Source organism: Pinus tabuliformis, chromosome 4_2, assembly GCF_031772625.1.
Source record: "Pinus tabuliformis cultivar Carrire ecotype Pingquan chromosome 4_2, CPIR1, whole genome shotgun sequence".
Taxonomy (NCBI): domain Eukaryota; kingdom Viridiplantae; phylum Streptophyta; class Pinopsida; order Pinales; family Pinaceae; genus Pinus; species Pinus tabuliformis.
In genome coordinates this window covers 944,257,782-944,265,456 of record NC_142304.1, presented here as the reverse complement: position 1 = coordinate 944,265,456, position 7,675 = coordinate 944,257,782, and positions in this window count along the sequence as shown.

Genomic DNA, 7,675 nt, shown 5'->3' with positions numbered 1-7,675 from the left:
GCACTAGTTATCCATATACTAAGAAAGGATAGACAAGTAATCATAAGGAAACAAATCTCTTAATTAACTCAAGGAAGTAGTTACATCACGAGAAGTAGGACATGATATTTGATACTAATCAAAGGAGATCAACAATTGCTGGTTCTAGAGATGGATAAATTGATGACTTCACAAAGAAACCATTTGTGAAATTACATATGGTATCTTCAAATTCAAAAAGAAATGGAGATGATATTAGGAAGTATAATTATAAATTTTATGTTCACAAAGTTATTGCCAATAAGATATAAATTTTTCACTTTTGATGAAAAAAGAGATTACACTTCATCATGTTACTTTTAACCAAAATTAAAAAATGTTACAAAATTGAAAATGTCAACCCAAAGAAGAAAAATATTGCTAAAAAATGGAACTCTAAACTTTATTTTGTAGTGGTGCGACCGTCAATGACATTTGAATTCCATGAATATACTATAGATGCACTAAAATATTCTATTGTTGATTAACACAAAGAGAATATTGAGTTCAAGAAACAAATAAAATAATTGGAGGATGATTTGTTCCCCAAAACCTTGTTCCCAAAACCCCTATATTCTATGAAACTTATTTAAAACATTAAGGAGATGCATAAATAAAGTATGAAGTTAAAAGGATGAATACACCCACCCAATGCTAAAAAAAATTATGTTACTAATACTATTGATAAGATGGTTTAGATAATCCTAGAATTCATAAGTTGGTGTTATAGGTCATTTTTCCACATCCGATCAATAGGCCTCCTAATGAGATCAATGAAAATCTCATTCTTCCTTTTCATCATCGTTGCAAAAATCCCTAAGAATACATTTTTCATTCCCCAGAGTTTCTATGTGAAATTGCATCATCTGAGGTACTTTTAGGACCAACGAAACCTGTCCTCTTGTTGGAAAACATTCACCTATAGGTTTTTCCCCTTTGCACCTATGTTGGTTCTAGAAATTTGGGAAAAAGAGATAAATTTCAGAAGCTTCAAAAATTTGTTACAGTTGTTTACCTTAGATAAAACATTCAGATTCTATCCAACCCTACTTTGGAGTTTCCATCCCTTATCCTTTGATCCCATCCTCCTGTCAAAGGTGGATATAAAATTTTATATTAGTAAATGGACAACAACTCCCAACTTACCCCACTCCTCCATATATTTACAACCTTCCTTATGCAAGAAGTTGGATTTTGGAGAGTGATGTTACCCTTATGCTGTTGTGGTGAGACGTTTCATTTCATGCATTCAGGGTGATTGAAGGTGCACATTGTGACAAGGAAAGGAAAAGTCAACCTTTGAAGAGATCTTTTACAGCATTAATAACTATTTATGGTTCTAAACTTGTTCCATTTATATTATTGTAACGAATTCCTTGTTTTCCTATATGTTATGTTGTTATTTCATATATTTTAATACCATATATATATATATACATATATATATATATATATATATGCATATATACATACATACATATACATATATATATATATATATATATATATATATATATATATATATATATATATATATATATATATAGATATGATACTATATAGATATTGTAGCTTCTTGGCTTATGTTATATGACTGTGTAGATTCTCATTTCAACAATCAATGTTGCAATTGGAGCATTCAAGCTAAAGAAGGATCTAAGCCCATGACGTATTCTAGGTGGGCCTCATATTTTCATCTATTTATTTTAAGGAAAGCACTATATTCCTTATCTCTTTCTTGTTCTAGGTTACCCATCAAACCTAGGGGAGATACTTTTTATCGCAATCGTAAATCCCGTATAATAAATTAGTGACCATACTGGGGATATGGTGTACTCCCTTGATATTTGCATTGTCCATTATGTTTGATTACCTCCTTGATAGACCTTTTATGCTTTACCTAGCCAAGAACAGACCTAGGAATTCATTTCCTTGAGTCTCTTTTACAATTGTTGTCTTAGAATCCTCTATTCCTAGACTGACACATTCCTAGTTCCTCTGACAGAGTGTTGCACTCATCTAGGTCCACTCTGTTCCTATGTTGCAAAGGTGCATCTTCTGCACTAATGTTGGTCCCTATTTTTGCACAAAACTTTCCCTTGTTTTTGAGTCTCTCTATGAGTAGCCTACTTCCAGCTGACCTTCCCTATGTCTTTAATGTCTTATGGTTTCTCTAGAGCCTCCATTTGGTTTGCATTTGTGTTTGAGTGCCTTTGGTAAGAATTGGTTTCATTTTTATTTGTTTTTATCATTTGGTCACTTGAAAACTAATTTTGTTTGGTCATTGTTTGCTTGGATGAATTGTTGTTTTATTCCTCATTCTAAAAACTGAATTTGAATTAGTGATTAAAAATTTGAATCGTAGTTTTCTTCATTTCGAAAATTAAATGTGCTGAAAGTAATTTTTTTGCATTAACATTTAGGTTTTTTTATGTGCATTGATATATGAACAATTTCATTCAAGAGGGAAATTGCATCTTTCATCTTGTTTGTTTCATGTTGTGTGCAACATATTGATTGTTTATTCTCTTAGCTAGATTTTCATTGAAAGATAAATATTTCCATTTTCTCATGCTAGATTTGCATTTTAGAATATTTAGTGACATTCTTGGTGAGCCCAAAAGAATTCCTTGTTTTCCTGTATGTTATGTTGTTATTTCACATATTTCAATACCATATTGATATATATATATATATACATATATATACATCTATATATAGATATATATATATATATATATATATATATATATATATATATATATATCCACATATACATATATATACATACATATATATATATATATACATATACATATACATATACATATACATATACATATACATATACATATATATATATATATATTGTAGCTTCTTGGCTTGTGTTATATGATTGTGTAGATTCTCATTTCAACAATCAATGTTGGAATTGGAGCATTCAAGCTAAAGAAGGATGTAAGCCCATGACGTATTCTAGGTGGGCTTGATATTTTCATCTATTTATTTTAAGGAAAGCACTATATTCCTTATCTCTTTCTTGTTCTAGGTTACTCATCAAACCTAGGGGAGATACTTTTTCTCGCAATCATAAATCCCATATAATAAATTAGTGACCATACTGGGGATATAGTGTACTCCCTTGGTAGTTGCATTGTCCATTGTGTTTGATTACCTCCTTGATAGACCTTTTATGCTTTACCTAGCCAAGAACAGACCTAGGAATTCATTTCCTTAGTCTCTTTTACAATTGTTGTATTAGAATTCTCTATTCCTAGACTGACACACTCCTAGTTCCTCTGACAGAGTGTTGCACTCATCTAGGTCCACTCTGTTCCTGCGTTGCAAAAGTGCATCTTATGCACTAATGTTGGTCCCTATTGTTGCACAAAACTTTCCCTTGTTTTTGAGTCTCTCTTTGAGCAGCCTACTTCCAGCTGACCTTCCCTATGTCTTTAGTGTCTTGTGGTTTCTCTAGAGCCTCCATTTGATTTGTATTTGTGTTTGAGTGCCTTTGGTAAGAATTAGTTTCATTTTTATTTGTTTTTATCATTTGGTCACTTGCAAACTAATTTTGTTTGGTCATTGTTCGCTTCGATGAATTGTTGTTTTATTCCTCATTCTAAAAACTGAATTTGAATTAGTGATTAAACATTTGCATCGTAGTTTTCTTCATTTCGAAAATTAAGTGTGTTGAAAGTAATTTTTTTGCATTAAAATTTAGGGTTTTGTATGTGCATTGATATATGAACAATTTCATTCAAGAGGGAAATTGCACCTTTCATCTTGTTTGTTTCATGTTGTGTGCAACATACTGATTGTTTCTTCTCTTCCTTAGCTAGATTTTCTTTGAAAGATAAATGTTTCCATTTTCTCATGCTTGATTTGCATTCTAGAATATTTAGTGACATTCTTGGTGAGCCCAAAACTAAAACTTAGTCAAAGATAAATAGTAAAATTTATTGAATCAACCTAAGGAGCATTTGTAACATTAATGAAAACATTTAGAGGTCTAGAATAGAGACATGTTATGGAACCGTTAAATGTAGGAGATGCCATTTTTTTCAATTGTTGCATCTTGTGGGTGAAATCTCGTTCAATGTATGTGAGTGTAGAGGATTTTTCTCCACATACCTTTGAGTATATTGGATGACACTCCATGCACGTAAATTCTGTGGGAATGCTCTCATAGAAAATTTACGCAATACAAAACACTTTAATGGATTGCACTCCCATGTAGTGTCGAGTATATTTTGGGAGTTCCCTATAGGTTGCTATGTAGCCATAGATAACTGAGTCTACCACCTTGTATACCATGATACACCGAACACAACATCCATGGATATTTGATGTCGTAAGTTAAGTCCATGGTTCACCAAGGTATATATTCAATCCACGCTTTCTTGATAATCCTTTATGCCTAGATTACCATATTTTTTATTTTTTTATTTTTGTGTTAATAAAATTCATTATCCAACATGGAAGAACAAAATCCCCCACCCCATAGTTTGTGTAGAATGAAAATGAAGCCTCCTCTTCCACCAGAGGCTACTCCTGGCCATCTTCAGAAGCATAAGAAGATGCAAACTATTGAATCTAAAACTTTGGGAACTACCTTTGGCCCTCGTGACATTGATCCTCTAGAGTCATCTATCCCTTTGAGTTCTGAACTTGATATCACATCTACTCTTGACAGTGACACTCACACAATGAAAACAGAAGTTCCTAAAACCTTGTTGCCTAAGGACATTGAACCTGACCTTATTGAGTCAAAAACTTTTATTCCCAAGGTTTTTGAACCTAAGGAGCCTCAGTGATCTTCACCTATTACTTCAAAATCTTCCTCATCTCTTCCTTTGTCTTAGACATAATCTATATATCTTGGACCTGATGGTGAGCCATTTCCATGCAAACTTGCGAGTATTGTAGAGATCCCATAGGAAGAGCTTCATCCTTCTACCCCTCTTCATTGGGAAAGACTTCATTTTTATCATATTGATCCTTTTCCTCCTCTTTAGACTCCAGTTTGGCATCATCTTCATCTAATCGTACTCCATCTCTCATCCCTATGGACTTGACTATCAAGCCTCTCAAGGGTGTTATTCATAAGTATTCTTTGAACCCTTGTTTAAGAGCTTCCCAAAATTATAATGTAGTTGAAGACTTGGCTCAGTCTCCATCAGCTATTTCAACTCTTGAAGTGTTCTACAATTAACCCACCCAAAAGAAGGCCTTATTATTAGCTATCTGATGTGTGGATCCATCAGATTCCAACCTAGTGGTTTTATCTCATGAAAACTACACCCCTCCTCGAATTCCATATTAGTTAGCTTTTATAATTCAGGTCATTGTCCATGGTAAGAAAATTCATCACTTTATTGTGGACAAGGAAACCTTGACCTGCATTATTTCCATGTCCTACTAGAAGGCGATTAGTTAACCTAAATTGAGTCAATCAACCACCACATTGAAATCCTTCAATGGAAGAACGTAGACAAGTAATTTCCCCATCAAATTTCAACCCTGCTGCCTTTGACAGCAATGTACATAAAAATCCGGAGGTAAAAAAGTAGGGTGATTAAAAGTGATTGAGATGAAACTGCTTGAGCTACCTTCATGGATGTCGGCTACCCTTATGGATGTCGGCTTGACTGAGCTGAGTGACGAGACGGAAACGAGCAGCCAAAATAAAAGTATTAATATAACGCTGGACGAGGCAAATTTGTATTTTGATTATCGTTCAAGCAACTAAAACCAACTATAGCGGTGGCAATAAATAAGAGTCTCACCTCGTTGTAAATCGATCTGTGTGAGAGGCAGGTGAATAAAAATAAAAATAAAAATGGCATTGTTTGAAGGACGAAGAGAAAGAGACCAAGATCGGTGGGGTAGCAGAAATAAAAATAGAAATGGAAATGGAGGTCCGTCTTCCTCGTCTGCATGCGTAATAAGGGACGTCATGGTCGGAGGCGGTGGTTCCTCTTCTTCGACTGCCAGCGTGATAAGGGAGGTCATTGTCGGAGGCGATTTTGGTGACGATAACAATTATAGCACTAGCACAAGAACCGGAAGACGAAGAGGAAGTGGGAATTTGTTGCGCCAGCGCGGTAGTCAAAACAACGTAATTTCTGCGTCTGGCAATGATTCTGGAGCTGGAGTTGCAGATAACAGCACGAGGAGGAGGAGATCAACATTAAGAGGAGAAGGAATTAATTTTGTACAATCATCGCCTCTTCCTAGCGCTGTCCTCGTTCGGCACACAAGCATCAATTCAATTGCTGCTGCTGGTGTTGAGCTTGAACGGGAAGAAGATGAAGGTAGAAGATCGTCATCATTAAGAAGAAGAACATTAAATCGAAATTCGGCTGCTGCTGCTCCTGTTGTGGTTGAACATGTTGGAGGGGGTAGAAGGTCATCACCATCAAGAAGAGGACGACAAAATCCAAATGATGAGGAAGAGGAAGAGGAGCAGAATAGGAACAGCACAGGGAGGATCGTAGTTAGTGGCATTTCTTCGTTTCATAGAAACATTCGTCCTACTCCTCGTGTAATGACATTACCACTCGTCAATGAGGAGGAGGAAGATGAAGAATTCGTTCCAAGCCATCCGGCGAGCAGAACAGCCAGCCGAAAGTTGCGTCGCATTAAAATTTCAGAGAATGACAATCATGTGAATAACGAGTGCCCAATTTGCATCGATGTATTTCAGTCCGGCCAGAAGGCCCGCCAGATCGAATGCAACCACGTCTACCACAAAAGGTGCATAATACAATGGCTCAAGATGAGATCTACATGTCCAGTTTGCCGATTTCGCCTGCATCCTAATTAGTATGTAAATGTTGTGCCGCTAATGTTTGTGCTACGTGTCCGTGTCTCGAAAGTATTTTAGAATTTTTCCCACGGTTTTTATGTTGGCTTGGTTAGGCTTGGCTGGTTAGTTTTGGTTTAGTTTCATGTTACTTATTGAAAGTGGGTATCTAGAGAGAATGGTCTTGGTTTAGAGCCCAGTGATTTGGGATTGGATTGTGGTAATGTTTGAAAGACAATGAGACAGAAAATTTCTCAAGGATAGTGATGGATTCTCAATGGATTCTAAGTTCAATTTAGTTTTGTTGAAAGAAAGATTTGGTTCAACCATGTCTACGGTCGCTTTGTACATGGAAGCCTTGAACCTCATCAGATTTACCTATGATTAATGAAAACTAATTTCTCTTACTTTTGTACTTGTTTATGTAGATTTAATCACTGTTATATCTTTGTTGTTACCATGGTTTTATGCTGGTTATAACCATGGTTAATTTACTGGTTCATGTCATGGTTATTTCATGTATTTACTTGTGATTGTGAAAATGATGGATGCAAGATCTAATTCATGTCATAACAGTTCAAGGGAGAAAGTAGTTATGCTTATTGTCATTGCTTCAAAATATTTTTCAGTTATTCATGCTTTGTATTGTATTCTAAACCTATGGGTTGCATTGATGTTAAGTGTGTGACAGAATGTCAACATTGGTTGGGGATGGACAGGCCTAGTACTGAAGTTGATTTTTGGTTTATTAGTCTTATCATCATGTGTTTAATGGATTCTAAAAGTTACAACATGTTCTGGGTAGTGGTCAAAATTTTGGCACTAGTCTGCCAGGAAAATTCCCTGGAC